The sequence below is a fragment of the Pan troglodytes genome, chromosome 5 (assembly GCF_028858775.2).
Source record: "Pan troglodytes isolate AG18354 chromosome 5, NHGRI_mPanTro3-v2.0_pri, whole genome shotgun sequence".
Taxonomy (NCBI): Eukaryota; Metazoa; Chordata; class Mammalia; order Primates; family Hominidae; genus Pan; species Pan troglodytes.
Genome location: NC_072403.2, coordinates 15,323,370 through 15,339,168, shown reverse-complemented (window position 1 = coordinate 15,339,168; position 15,799 = coordinate 15,323,370).

Sequence of the window (15,799 nt, the reverse complement as noted above, 5' to 3'; positions counted from 1 at the left end):
TCATGAATACACAACTCTGGTATATTAAGAGTATTGGCCATAGGGCTGGCATGTCTGCTGGTAATAGTTACAACCAAGGAGTAGAAGGGATTATCCTAGGAGAAGGCAGAGAGTAAAACAGCAGTGAACCAAGGAGAAGACACTGAAGACTATCAACAATACAATAATAGAGAAGGAAGTGGAGTCTACCTAAAGGTTAGTAAGTGCAGTCAGAGAGTTCAGAGGAGTGTGGGAAGGTAATAGTGTTGTAGATATTAAGTCAGGCTCCTAAATTTCTTTCTGAAATCCTCTTCTCAGAATAAGACTCTCATGTACAGTGGTGCAGGTGAGCCCTGCACAACTCTGTGGAGGGCTATCTTATGTGTCTGGAGCCCTTGGAGTGGATAGGCACCAATCTTGCACTGCCATAGACAGGCTACCATAACTCCACAAGCGCTCAGAGTCTGCAGAATTATTTTCACTTGCAGCAGTATATTATGTGCACAAATGTCCTCTCTTTCTTGAATACCCTCTTTTATTCTTCCCACATGATGTGGTTTGGCTCTGTGTCCCCATACAAATCTCATCTTGAATTATAATCTGGATTACAATCCCCATGTATTGAGGTAGGGACCTTGTGGGAGGCGATTGGATTGGGAGGGTGGTTTCCCCCATGCTGTTCTTCTGATAGTGAGTGAGTTCTCATGAGATCAGATGGTTTTAAAAGGGGCACTTCCTCCTTTGCTCTCTCTCTCTCCTGCCTCCAGGTAAGACATGCCTTGCTCCCCCTTCGCACCTTACTCATGATTGTAAGTTTCCTGAGGTCTCCCCCGGCCATGCAGAACTGTAAGTCAGTTAAACCTCTTTTCTTCATAAATTACCCAGTCTCAGGTAGTATCTTTATAGCAGTGTGAAAACAGACTAATGCAGCACAGATCCCCTAGCCTTGGAGTCTGATAGCAAATGTGTGCTACTCTTTGAAGATTTCATTGAAATCTCTCAAACACATCAGGTTTCCCCGTGGTGTTTACATATTCTCTCAGGAAACAAATTTCTATGTTTTTGCATGAATTGTTTACATATTTGTCTTGATCACAGGCTGAGAACTCCTTGAACACAAAAGCTATATCTTAATATCAATAATCCCTACAATTGGCATAGCAGTATTCAATAAGTGTTTGTTGAATAAATGAACAAATGAACAGAGATATCAACACCCACATCTAGATATAACTCAGTCACAAAATCTTAACATTACAGAAACTTGAAAATAAAGTCTCAGTAAGATGTCATTTTTCAGCAATGCATTCTGGTTTTTTTTTTTTTTTTTGTAAAATCAAAAAAGTAGACCTTCAGTGAAATATTCTAACCAACTAATATGCATCTAAGATTTATGCAGACAAAGGGAAGATATACATAAGCAATCACAGCCCCGTGACCTTGCTCCTGGAAAGGCAAATCAAAGTCAGAAAATTTATTTGATGGATTTAAAGACAAAGCATGGATAAGAAGTTCAAAAAACTCCTCAGCTACTCCTCAGTAATGTAAGTGATTGTCTGTTTCTAGGGCCTTGAATACTCAACAATGGGACAGGAACACTGGGAGTCAATTAGCACAGTAAGGAATACCCACTAATGTGGTTATATGTCTGCTCTCTGTTTTTCCTGTGTTACCCTTTTTTGTTTATTTGTTTCTGAGACAGCATCTTGCTCTGTCACCCAGGCTGGAGTATGGCGGTGCAATCTCTGCTCACTGCAACATCTGCCTCCTGGTTTAAGCGATTCTTGTGCCTCAGCCTCCCAAATTGAGTAGCTGGGACTACAGGCACATGCCACCACACCTGGCTAATTTTTATATTTTTAGTAGAGATGGGGTTTTCCTATGTTGGCCAGGCTGGTCTCGAACTCCTGACCTCAAGTGATCAGCCCACCTCAGCCTCCCAAGGTGCTGGAATTACAGGTGTAAGCCACCGTGCCCGGCCTATTAGTATTATTCTTGTCATAGTTTTAATGAATCGATAGGGCTAATATCAAAGGCCAGATCTACCTAAAAGGAAACAGTTTCACCTACCCATTTACCAGGAGTTGTTAGGCTGGTGATTTTGAAATTACCTACTTCTCTGAAAAGAATTTTACATTTCTCATTTCCTCTGTTTCTAAAGTCTTGGAGAATACCTCTCTATAGATCCTAAGTATTAACGATAGTCATTACTTGACCAGTTTGATTTGTGGCAAATTTAGTAGACAGGATAATGGTTTTCACATGGTGTTATGAAGAACCCTAGATGACATATGTGTCACACAACTGAGGTGGTCCAAAAGGTCAAAGTCAAACATCTCTGGGCTCATGCATCTCTTCCTTGTTTCTACCACTGTGGCTTCATGTATACTTTCTCACTTCTTGAACTTTTAAGTAATTTCTTTGAAGAAGGAGCTCCTTCAGGGAAAAGCTTTTTTAAAAAAATCTATTTCTCTGATGACCTAGAAAGTTCCAGAGGACAGGCTATGGGGAGGATGGAAATATGGGATTAGAACAGGGCTTACCCAGTGGAAGTAGACAACCTTAAAAAAGCATTTCAACCTCTGGTGATGCTCCAGAAAGTCTTCTGAAGCCACCTTTCCCTCCAAGTATTATTCACGGAATTTCAAGTGTGACCTGAGCCTTCCAGAAATCTCCACTTCAGTAACCCTTGAAGGCACCTCATCCACAATGGACCTTATCAATTTCTGCCCTCATGTCACTCACCCAATAGCCTCTGTCTCAGTGAACATCACCCACATTCAGCCAATCACTAAAGCCAGAACCTGATGGGGATGGGCATAGAGTTACGCCTCTTCCTTACCTCCTTCATGAGGATAAGAAAGTCTGTGTATTTTGTCTTCCTCTTGGTTTCATCTCTTCATGCTCACTGCCATTTTCTTTTTTCAACCCCTCAACACGGTCTGCCTGGATTACTACGACAGGCTCCAGACCATCCCCTGCCTCCTTTTTCATCTTCTCCAGCCAGTTCTCTCTTCTGTAGCAGCACATTCTTTCTATGCCTTCAAGATAAAATAACAATCTGGCATCCCAGGGCTTTTGGTTCCTTAAGTACACTGTCTCTTGCCTTTTGTCTTCTGTTATGTGATTTTCTCTTCCAGGAGTATCCTCCTTGCCCCATCTTCACTTTCCAGCAGATTTAAGTAGCCCAGCTCACATGTTCCCACCATCTATTTCATGTACTTGTGTGACCACACTGAATCCATTGCACTGTAATTATTTATTAATGACTTCACACCGCTCCTGTTAAGCCCCGCTCTTTAATCAAATTAGGAACTAGATGCATTCACTTTTGTATGCCAACAACCAGTACAACAGCAAACACATAATGACCACTCAGTAAATGTGCTTAATGACTAAGATTCGATGAATGAATCTTTGGTATTATTTTTAGTTTTCTGCTTGATTTCCATGTCATGGTGCTTTTTGCCTGACAGAATTTCTTCTCAACTCTTGAATTTCTTCTCAACTTCACTTCCTGAGAGAGATTTTTGCAAAGCTGCCAAGATGTGCAGTATAGCTGCCCAAAATATGTACATTTCAATAAAAATGAATGCATATTTTATATTTTCTGTTGTCCAAATAATGTTTCCTTAGTCCAGTTGGTATCAATAATTGCATGGTAAGACTGGAAAAATATCTTTAAAATATTGTTATTTATTTTTCATCACTTTTGTTAAATACCACCCTTCCTTGCTTTTTTATGCTTTATAACTTCCAGAATAATCTAACACTTAGCTGTTTGAACACGTGAGTATGGCTAATACAGAAAAGGGCTGCTAACTTGAAAACTGCTCAGTCATACCACAACTGGGATGGGAAGTGGACTCACGACCCATTGGCCCTTTCTGGGGCTGTTTTCACATTTTCAGGTGTGGTGAACCTGTGTCTTTTTGGTAATAGGCTTTTCGGGAAGACACCTAAATCCAGAGTCAGCACTATGTCTCAGGTTCCTTTGGTGAGTTTTGCCATAATTGTAGCCACCAGTCTGAACTGCTGTGCCAAAAATGCACACAACAGGCAAAAGTATGGGCTTTTGCAAGCACTGTGCAACTGCTCTCCTGTGAGCAGAGTTGAAAGCAGTAGTCAAGATGTATAGGGAAATTACACTAGATTTATTTACAGAAACCATTTATGTTGAACTAGCAGTTTCCTATTGTGTCAGCAATTTTCTATTGCATTTATTTGTTACTACAGTACTTGGCAAGAGTGCAATCCTATTAAACCTGTACAATACATTACACAAAATTGTAATCATTTTCTATTTTATAAAATAAAAAGAACTGTGACATTTGTACAATTGTGGAGTCCTAATAGAATTTCAAGATGGAAATGCATAGTCTTGGGCAAAATTGTTCTGAATGCACTTTTTCGTTCTTTTCTTACCTCACTTCCAGTGTTTTCTCTTTTCTTGATATGAACAATAACTATCTACGAGTCTTGACTTCATGAATCAAGATGAAAAGGAAGAAATTCCTGAAATCCAGCTTTCTTTCCTGCCTTCAGAACATTGGCTCAGCTTCTATTTTCCATAAACCAACAACCTTAAAGCTGGTTGCTTAAATAATTTTAAAATTAACTACTAGTATTGTTATATTTATATCTCACAGACCAGTATTATCTAAGACAAATAGAATTAAGGTTTAAATTTAAATCACTCTGTGCTAACTGTTATTTCTACAAGCCAATTTCCGCCTTCTCTTGCCATGTTCCGGAGCCAGTCTTGACCAACTCTGACTTTATTGAAGGAGGTCCCTTCACAGCAGTGAGTGAGGTATGCAATTCATGTGGCTACCTCAAAATATGTCAGATATACTTGCTGTAGCAAGGCCTAGGCCAAATTGCAATATGTCAACAAAACTATAACATATTCCCCTAAACCTCAATAAATTTGGCACAACCTATCCAGTATAGGACTTCCAGATTGATTGCCTGGCTGGTGCTCCATATTCACATTCTTCTCTAACACTGATTCGCTTTCTGACTTATTGACTAAAGGTTCAGATTCACCATCCTTGCTCTAACATGTTGTAACTAAGAGACTTTGGGCAAACTGATGAACTTTGCTGAGCCTTAGTATTCTCACCATTAAAATGCAACAATTAAACCTGCTTCATTATGAATATTAAGTTTTATTTACATTAGATTAAATATACTTATTGTACATAGTGTATGCTGAGGATTAAGATATAGAAAACAGGCCAGGCTCAGTGGCTCACACCTGTAATCCCAGTACTTTGGGAGGCTAAGGTGGGTGGATCACCTGAGGTCAGGAGTTCGAGACCAGCCTGGCCAACATGGAGAAACCCCTTCTCTACTAAAATTAGCTGGGCAAGGTGGCAGGTACCTGTAATCCCAGCTACCCAGGAGGCTGAAGAAGGAGAATCGCTTGAACCAAGGAGGTGGAGGTTGCGATGAGCTGAGATTGCATCATTGCACTTCAGCCTTGGTGGCAAATAGTGAAACTTTGTCTCAAAAAAAAAAATATGTATATATATATAGAAAGCAATTAGTACAGTTTCTAGGATGTAATGTGTGCTCAATTCATGGTTATTATTGAGGTAGATATGGTTGATATTGCTGATATCATTATTGTCACTACCGATCTCCTCTCATCTTCTTTGGTGTTCTTTTATTTTTCTAATCATTAATGGGTGTCTCATTTTAAATAAAACTAACAACTCACAAAATTTGTATTTTCACTTTGATGATCATTATTTCCTAGAAATTCTTGCTAATATACCAGTGTAATCTATTTTATCAACAAGCTAAAGAAGAAAAATATTATTATTATATCAAGTGACAGTGGAGAAATCATTTGATGAAATCAAACATTCAGTCATGACAAAAACCTTCCACAAGTTAGGAATCGAGGATAATTTACTCAACTTGATAAAGAACATATACAGAAAAAAATCCTACACAGTTAACATCACATGTTTTTTTTTCTTTTTGAGACAGGGTCTCATGCTGCCGCCCAGGCTGCACTGCAGTGCTGTGAATTCGGTCTACTGCAAACTCGACCTCCTGGGTTCAAGTGATCCTCCTACCTCAGCCTCCCGAGTAGCTGGGACTACAGTCGTGCACCACCAGGCCCAGCTAATTTTTTTGTATTTATAGTAGAGATGGGGTTTTGCCATGTTGGCCAGGCTATTCTTTAACTTCTGCACAAAAGTGACCTTCCCAACGTGGACTCCCAAAGTGCTGGGATTACAGGTGTGAGCCACTGCACCCACCAACATCACACTTAATTGTGAAAAGCTGAATGCCTTTGCCCTGACATCAGGAAAAGGCAAGGATGATCACTATCACATTTTTTATTCAGCATAATACTGGAAGTTCTCTTCACTGTAATAGGCAAGGTAAAGAAAGAAAAGGCATACAGAGTGGAAAAGAAGAAATAAAGCTATCTGTATCAGATGATATGATAATCTCAACATAGAAAACCTTAAGAAAAACATGCAGAAACCTCAGAATTAAGTGAGTTCAGCAAGGTTGTAAGATACAAGTTCCCCACACAAAACTCAATAGCATTTACACATATACTAATAATAATCATGCAGAGACCAAAATAAAAATGCAACATTATATAAAATTTCACCAAAGGAAAACATATAGGTATATGTCTAACAAAACATGCACAGGACCTATATATTGAAAATTACAAAATGCTCGTGAAATACATAAAAGAAGACCTAAATAAAGGAGACACTTATTGTGTTCATGGATTAGAAGACTGAACATAGGCCAGGCACGGTGGCTCACACCTGTAATCCCAGGACTTTGGGAGGCCGAGGCAGGTGGATCATCTGAGGTAAGGAGTTCAAGACCAGCCTAGCCAACATGGTGAAACCTTGTTTCTGCTAAAATTACAAAAAGTAGCCAGATGTGGTGGCACGCACCTGTAATCCCAGCTACTAGGAAGGCTGAGACAGGAGAATTGCTTGAACCCAGGAGGTGGAAGTAGTAGTGAGCCAAGATCTCACCACTCCCTCCAGCCTGGGCAACAGAGCAAGACTCCGTCTCAAAAAAAAGAAGACTCAACATAGTCAAGCAGTCAGTTCTCTCCAAATTGACCTATAGATTTAGGGCAATTGTAGTCAAAATCCCAACAAGGCTTTGGTAGACATAAACAGGCTTATTCTAAAATCTATCTGAAAAGGCACAGGCCCTAAGGATAGTTAAAACAATCTTGACAAATAAGAATAAAGCAGAAAAAATTGTTCCACCAATATTAAGTCTATGTAGCAACAGTAATCAAGGCAATGTTGTACTGTTGGAGAAAAAACACATAGATCCACAAAACCAAATAGAGGAGCCAGGAAGAGAGCCACACATGATACTCAACAGACTTTGACAAAGATTCAAAGAAGGAATTTTGCTCTTGAAGAAGATGTGAGAACAAATGAATATCCATAGGCCAAAACCAGCCACATGAATGAATGAAAAAAAAAACAGAAAAAATACTACTTAAACTTCACATACTATACAAAAATTATCTCAGAATGGATCATAAGACTTCAATGCAGGATATAAAATTATAAAACTTATATCGGGCAAAAGTACTTGCTGGTATTAGATTTCAGGATAGTGGTTACTTCGGGGAAGGTGGGGCTGGTACTGACTAGGATGGGTAGAAGGAGAATTTCTGAGGGCTAGTAATGTTCTATTTCTTGATCTACATGGTAGGTGAAATGGATGTGTTCACCCAATGGCAAAAATTCTCTGACACGTGCAATTATGATTTATAACTTTTCGGTATGTATATTTACAAATAAAGTTTTTTGGCTTAGGGTTGAGGAGGGGACCAACAGGGGAGCCAGGGCAGCCCTTCTGTTTCTTAGCAGTCCCACTCTGTAACATTGGACCCTTCCTCAAACACCCTCCATTTTTCCCCATTAACTAAAGAATGACATTCAAATGCAATAAAATGGCATGTAAGACTCTTTGTTACCCAATCCCACCGTCTTTTACCCAGCCACTCCCTTTACCCCACACTCTGCCTCCATTCATTTTTAACTAATATTGGTTGGTTTCTTACTTGGTGCAGAGCATTGTGCTAGATGATAGCAATTGATTTTGGAGCAACACATACAGGGTTTTCTCTCTTGTAGATGTTACCATCTAGTCAGGAAGACATGATTAAATGGTCAATTATATTTAATAAGCTTGAGTGTTATGACAGGAAAAGTAGGATCTTACAGGAACAAAAAGAAGAAACATCTAACTTAATCTAGAGGAAGGGAGCAAAGACTTCTGGCAATTAAGTTGAAGCTAATAAAAAGGTTCATAGATATTCACAAAGTAGAATGCTGTGTGTGTGTGTGTGTGTGTGTGTGAGAGAGAGAGAGAGAGAGAGAGAGAGAGAGATGTGATGTGAAAGAGAGAAAGGAAAATCCAGACAGAGCGAAAAAGAGAGATACGTTAACAAGTCACCGGTTAGCTTAATTGTGAGAGACTTGTCTTACATGGCTTCAGTGGGCAGAATTAAACCAAATATTTGGACCCATAGGAAGAAAGATTTAGTATTTTTAAATGAACTTACTTTTAAAGAATTTAAAAATAGCTAAATAACTTTCTGAAATTAGAATAACTATTATGTTGAGTTTTTCATTGCAGTAGCTTTTCAAACCAGATGACATAACATTTAAGCTTAAGAAGGGGGGGATTGGACTAGAACATCGTTCAGATCCCTTCTGACGCAATGACTGTGTGATAAGCATGGACTACATGCACTGCCTTTTGGTTCTCAATAATTCATTAAGGTGTTGCTACTTCTAAAGAACACATTTGGATTATGATTTCTCAATAAATAGGACCCATATGAACACAGAAAGAGACTGAAATATATATGCTTATATTTCTTATATTACGAAGCAGTGATTCCTTTTTTTATAAAAGTCACTACCACATATTTAATCATAACTAAAACAGGTTACATTTTTTCCTGGTGTGAAAGTAGTAGAAAAGCACATCTACTTCTTTTCCCCTTCACTTTGTAGCTAGCAGCATTTACTGTTTGACAAACTACAACAAGCCCGTGCTATCTGAAGGGGTTTTTGAATGGTTAGAACTAGAAAATAAGGGAATATCATGAAATCTCTGTTTGTCCTCATGGGTAGTCTAGTCAAGTTTCTAAATCAAAGAAGTTATATTTTGTTTGCTTCTGTAAATTGCTTTAAGTTCACCTTCTGTTAAGCAGAGCAGATAATTTGTTTGTATGTAAGTATTGAGATATTTTGAATTTGTCAATGAGTGGCACATATGAAGTGGGCCTTGGATTTCAAATAATACTGAAACTATTTAGATTTCTTTCTTTCTTTTCTTTTTTTGAAATTATCCCATGTAATTCTTTAACTTCTTTTTATTTTTATAGATTTAGGGGGTACAAGTGCAGATTTGTTACATGAATATGTTGTGTAGTGATATGAAGTTCGGGCTTTAGCGTGTGCATCGCTTGAATGGTGTACATTGTACCCATGAGGTAATGTCTCATCTCACTCCTTTGAATTTCTTATTCCTTACTGTAGCTATCATCCAAGTTGGTTTTTGTTTTTCCTCAATATTTTACTCAATCACTTTCTGCCAGAATATTCCTTCTGGGCCTGAAACCGCTGCATTTGGCCAGGTAATGCCATTCTCCTCTTGCAGTTTTGCTCTTTGGAACTGATCTGGAGATGTGTGGGCTTGTTTTCCAAAGAAAAGCATTGTTTAGACTACCAAGATTAGAAGCTACCTAGGTGTGTGGTAAAACCATTCAAAACGTAGCAGAGAAAGGCTTGTGAACGGAAACGTAATACCTGAGTTACATTCTGCTTGAAAATGTAACAAATACAGATGAGTTAAAAAAGAAAAAATAATATGTTGAGGAAGAGAGGTTTAGGTTCCAATTTAGACAACAACTGTGATTATATCCTTGCTAGAGCCTGAGCAAAACAAATGAAATTGAGTGGCTTGTAATAATCAAACAGACCACAACCGAAGACAAACTTCAGTCACAATTTACTTGCTAATGACTTCTCCCCTTCCTATTGCCAGTACACTATTGGCCTTGGAGGCTGAACCCTGAAAGCACTAAAAACCTTTGCTTAATATTGTATTCAATCTATTTCCAGGTTTTTTTTTCTTTTTATTTATAGAATTTTTTTCAATTATCTGGTAATTCATTTCAGTATATAGATTAAAAATCTCTTGGAATTTTTATCCAGCATATTTGTTTCCTCCTAAGATTCTGAGTGCAAAGGAATAACAACAAAATCAAGTTAAAAAAATCAATATGCAATTTAAATTGTAAAATTCTATTTTCATTAAACTATTCTATGTGGCCAATTTTATATATATATGTATATATGTCTAGACATATATATAATATATGTATATATACATATATGTATATATACATATATTATATATATGTCTAGACATATATACATATATGTATATATACATAAGATATACATAATATATGTATATATGTATATATACATATATGTATATACATAAGATATACATAATATATGTATATATGTATATATACATATATGTATATACATAAGATATACATAATATATGTATATATGTATATATACATATATGTATATACATAATATATGTATATATGTATATATACATATATGTATATACATAATATATACATAATATATGTATATATGTATATATGCATATATGTATATACATAATATATGTATATACATATATGTATATACATAATATATGTATATACATATACGTACATATACATATATGTATATACGTACATATACATATATGTATATACGTACATATACATATATGTATATATGTATATATACATAATATATGTATATAAAAGCAAAATACAGCCTCTCTTTGATACAAAAATTGAAATGTGGTTTACTTTTTATGAGGTAATAAGTGACACTGCATTATTTTATCCTCAAAATCGGCATTGAGAGATTTTAAGTTGACCTGGCTGATTTATTTAAAATAATTTAAAAAAAGAAAAGGAAGAGAAGGAGAAAGAGACTGAGAGAGGGAAGGAAGGAGATGAAAGGAGGAGGGAGGTAAGAAAGAGAAAGTAGAGAGAGGAAGAGAAGAGAAAGAAAGGGAAGCGATAGAAAAAAAGGAAAGAAAAGAATCAGAAAATGTCCATTTCAAGCATTAGAGAAGAACTTGTAAATCAAGGTTAACATTGCCTATCTTTGGTTTTGTGGTATTAAATAAGCATAAGGCAAGAGAAAGGTGTTATGTTTGGACTCATAAAGATCTACTGTAAAGTGACATTAATTGGAAACATTAGCAACAGGTGTTTTTCTAACAACATATCTATCTTGCAGGATTAAAACTGCCGGTCTAAATATTCAAATATTTTTCTCCTGTGGTTGATTGTTACACAGCAAATAATATTTAACACCAGCCAGATTGACCTTATTTGGTTATATTTCTTCTTCTTTAATGAATTGTCATGCAAAGCAAGGTGTGTGAACATATGTTTTCCCTATTACTTCTTTTATATATTTTTAAACTCTTAGCCTGGAATGTTAAACCTCATACGGAAGAAATAACATATTAGTATTGAGGGTATTTGCAAACATATATGCTATGAATCATGTGTTAACATGATAATTGTTTCCACACACACATATATACAACCCATAACAAGAATGATTAAAATAATTTAAGGGAAACCTACCATAAATATTTGGACCCATTTTTTTAACACAAACTTTTTTTGGCCTAGTTGGTAAATATATACTAAAATGAATTAAATTTGTAAATGTCTTTGTTTATTCATGTTTATAATTTCTTTTCTTTATTAAGGGACTCTCTCCCTAAACTCTCCATATACAATTATGACTTTAGCTTGTTTATGAGGGTTAAAAAATTAAAATAAGGTAACAAAAATCCCCCACTGAATCACTAACTAACTAAAGTTAAAAATATTTGTCCCAGGTCCTGAAAGTTAAAAACCTCAGGTTCTGAAAGATGATGAGACGAGACAAAGGAAGTCCTAGAGAGTGGTCTGTTTGATGGAAGTGCAGGCCTGCAATTTATCCCCTCTCTCACATACGTTTTCTACTCACCTTCCCCTTATGTTACTAGAAAAACAAGAAAAGGCCTTTGGGTCACCAATAAGATCAGTTTTTTAAAAACAAAATTAGAGCATGTTAACCAATAACATATGAAGGTGCACAGCGCAAGCATTCCTTGAAGGAACTTGAGCCAAGAACCCTCTGGGTCCAAAATATCAGTTTTACAAAATACGTATTTTCCTTCTAAAGACATAGGTAATAGCACTCTATTAAGATTTGTAATATTCAATAAACAAATTAGGAGCAGGTTTCTAGATGTAAAATTATTTAATTACTCAATGGAAACTTGACACAGCCACTCTAGAGACACAACAAATGCCATGTGTGAAGTTCTCATGTCGTTTCTGAGAATTTTGTATCAAGGTGCATTTTGTTTTCTATTTTTTATTCTTCCTTTTCACTATGACTAGGACGGAGTTATGGAGGGAAGAAATTATCAAGAAAAAACCCACTCTTTCCTGTTGACAATAGTGACAGCAGAGCTGTCTCACATGGTAACATTAAGGAAAATGTAAATTTGCTCTAATTTGGGAAATCCTATTCCATTTTTTCTTCTTGCAATATATTTATGTACATCACTTTTAAAGTTAATGGTGTGTCCAAGTTTCTAGCATAGCTGACTTTTAGGACTTTGTTTTTCTTCTCAGTCCTACCACTGTCTCACTATGACATTTCCACACATCAATTCTTTCTTTCCATCTTATTGTATTCATTAGAAAATGTCCCCATTGTTGCTCTTAAATCTGTGAAATAACAGAGTCACGTAACCAAAAGAACAAGAGAGATATACACAGGAAGAGTGTCCCGAGAAGAATAGAATACATAAGGAATGTAATAGCGTGATGTTTCTGACATTATAAGAAGTCCAGATATGGTCAGCCAATTGCTCAGAGCTGCTTGAGAGCTTTTCAAAGTTCCTGATCCTTGCTAGCCTCCTCATGCACCATTCTTCACTTGTGGCTCTTGTCCTCATTCTCACCGTATAGCTGCTCCACATCCAGGCATCACGGCTGCATTCCAGGCAGGAGGAAGGAGATATGGTAATGGTAAAAAAAAAAAAAAAAAGTGTGTGTCTGTTGATTCTGTCAATTCTGCTGGAAGACAATAGCAGCTTTCCATAAGTTGTGCCCAGTTGAGCTCTGCCAATAAGGTGTAACCAGTACAACTTATTGGCTAGAATTGAGTCCCATTATCATTACTGGACAGCAGGGATTTGGAAAGGTAAGTATTTCCAACAGAATAAAGCCAAGGTTCTGTAAATAATGGAGAAAGGAAAAGTGGGCAGTGAGTAGCTAGACAGCAATACTAGCCCCAAGGGAAGAGAATGCCTTGGGGCTAGTGACAAATGCCTAAAGTGAATGCCTAAAGTGACAAACCTCTTGGCCTTTGCATTTGCATTCACTAGGACACTGTCTTTGGGAATAAGTTAGAGGAAGAAAAGAATAGCTGAATGAGTGAATGAATGAATCAACGAATTGACTGTTCTCCAGAACTGGGGTTATTATAACTACTTACAACTCTTGTGTTACCTGGCAATGTACATGGATAAAAATAGTCTCTGAGTGCTTGTTTTCCAAACTAAACTTTAGAAAAGTGACTGATTTCCTAAATCCAGCACACGCACATACACAGCCTTGTAGTAATCTAAATTTAAAGTTCAATGGCTGGGCACAGTGGCTGACGCCTGTAATCCTAGCACTTTGGGAGGCAGAGGTGGGCGGATCACTTGAGGTCAGGAGTTCAAAACCAGCTTGGCCAAAATGGTGAAACACCATCTCTACTAAAAATACAAAAAATTAGCCGAGCATGGTGACACATGCCTGTAATCCCAGCTACTCAGGAGGCTGAGGCAGGAGAATCGCTTGAACCCAGGAGGCAGAGGTTGTAGTGAGCAGAGATCTTGCCGCTGCACTCCAGCCTGGGTGACAGAGTGAGACTCTGTCTCAAAAAATTAAATAAATAAATAAAGTTCAGGGTCAAAGTAGATACTTGAAGACAATTAAGAAACTAAAAAGGAATGGGATTCTGAGTTCCTAACAAAAATGTTCATGTCATAAAAGCACATATGCACACAATTTATGTAGGAAAACCCTATTTATAATTTGTTTCATGATGACTTTGGCAGATAGACTTATAACAATTTAAGTCTGTACTTCTTTTAGCAAATCAAACCGTAATACAAAAAGAACGTAAATTTTATTATTTATTTTTGAGCCTTGTTTCTTTCTAAGTCTCTGTGTTTTCAGAAATAGCTCTTTACTAACTTCCTGGACCTTTCTTTTTCTTATACCGTATACTGGATCAAAAAAAGGCTAGTATCAGTATTTTCTCTTTTTTCATATTTCAATAATTATTTCTGTCTTAGGTCTTAGATGATTAATAAGAAAGCTTAGTATTATTTATTAAAGTGTAGAGGAAAACCCATAACATAGTAATAAATATTGGTTTTGGATATTTTAAATCTCAACATCTTTTTTGGCTTCTGAAAATTTACTACAGTCATAGAAATGTTGTATTTCTAAAATTCGCGTCTTAGGTTTTTCCCACCCTCTTTGGTGACTGCTTTTAAAAAACATCATATGACTTAACATATATTCGTTAAAGGGATTTTGGTGAGAGCTGGCTTATTTAATATTTTTACATATTTTAAATCTAATGCAATCTAAAATATTGAATTGAAATATCTTGACTAAATATTTTATTTCAATCATTTACATTTCTGAATTCAAATGATGACAAGATCAAAATATTATGGTCTCTGAAAAGTTACACTTGGGAAATGATCATTTGATTAGTTCCTAAAAATTAGTTTATTTTCACTCTTAACCTCTAGAAACCTAGCATCTAATCAAAGCCTTATTATCAATGACCTAGAAACCATAAAAGTCCAATGAGTTGAGATGGTTATTTTGTAATCATATATCAGATTGTTATACAAAGATCTTTCTTCTCTCTATTCCCAAAATGTACAGAACTAGTCAGCAATTTTATGCATTAATATGCCTGCTGATATAACATTTAATACAGGGAAGAAACTTAAAGATAACTAAGCTTTTCTAGCTCTCTCATTCTTCAGATGAAAACATGAAATTCAAAATGTTAAGCAATTTTCTAAGGAATCTTTCGGTTGCTTTTGAAAGAGTCAAAAGTTCTTGTACCCTGAGTTTTTCTCCACATTCTTCCTCCCCATTAACCACAGGAAATCTCTGGTCACAGAACTTAAATGAAAGTCAAGAGGGTCGTTCGAGTCATCTGTTCCGGAGGTTCTCAACCAAAATGAGGCAAACAGTTAACATTGAATCCATGCATGACTCTCTCCATTCCCAAGGCATGCAAGGTGTGGCCTGGGGTCTCTATACACCGTGGGCAAGTGGCATACAAATCCCAACAGATCTACTCCGTTAACTATAGTACATATAATTTTCTATATGTACCACGGCAGGAAAATAAGTGAGAAGATGAATCTATTTCAATGTACTTCCCCAAATAGAATCCTCTATGTTATCTCTGCATGGTGACCATTCATTCCACTGGCCATACCTATTAGACAGGAGAATGGACCTGACAGATGTGGGGTTAATGGCAGACACTGTCCAGGTCTCTGCCTTTGACCAAAATTCCTCCACAACTTCTCCATGTGAAGAACGGTGTGGCATATGAATGTACAAACGGTTTCTGCCTCTCTTTAA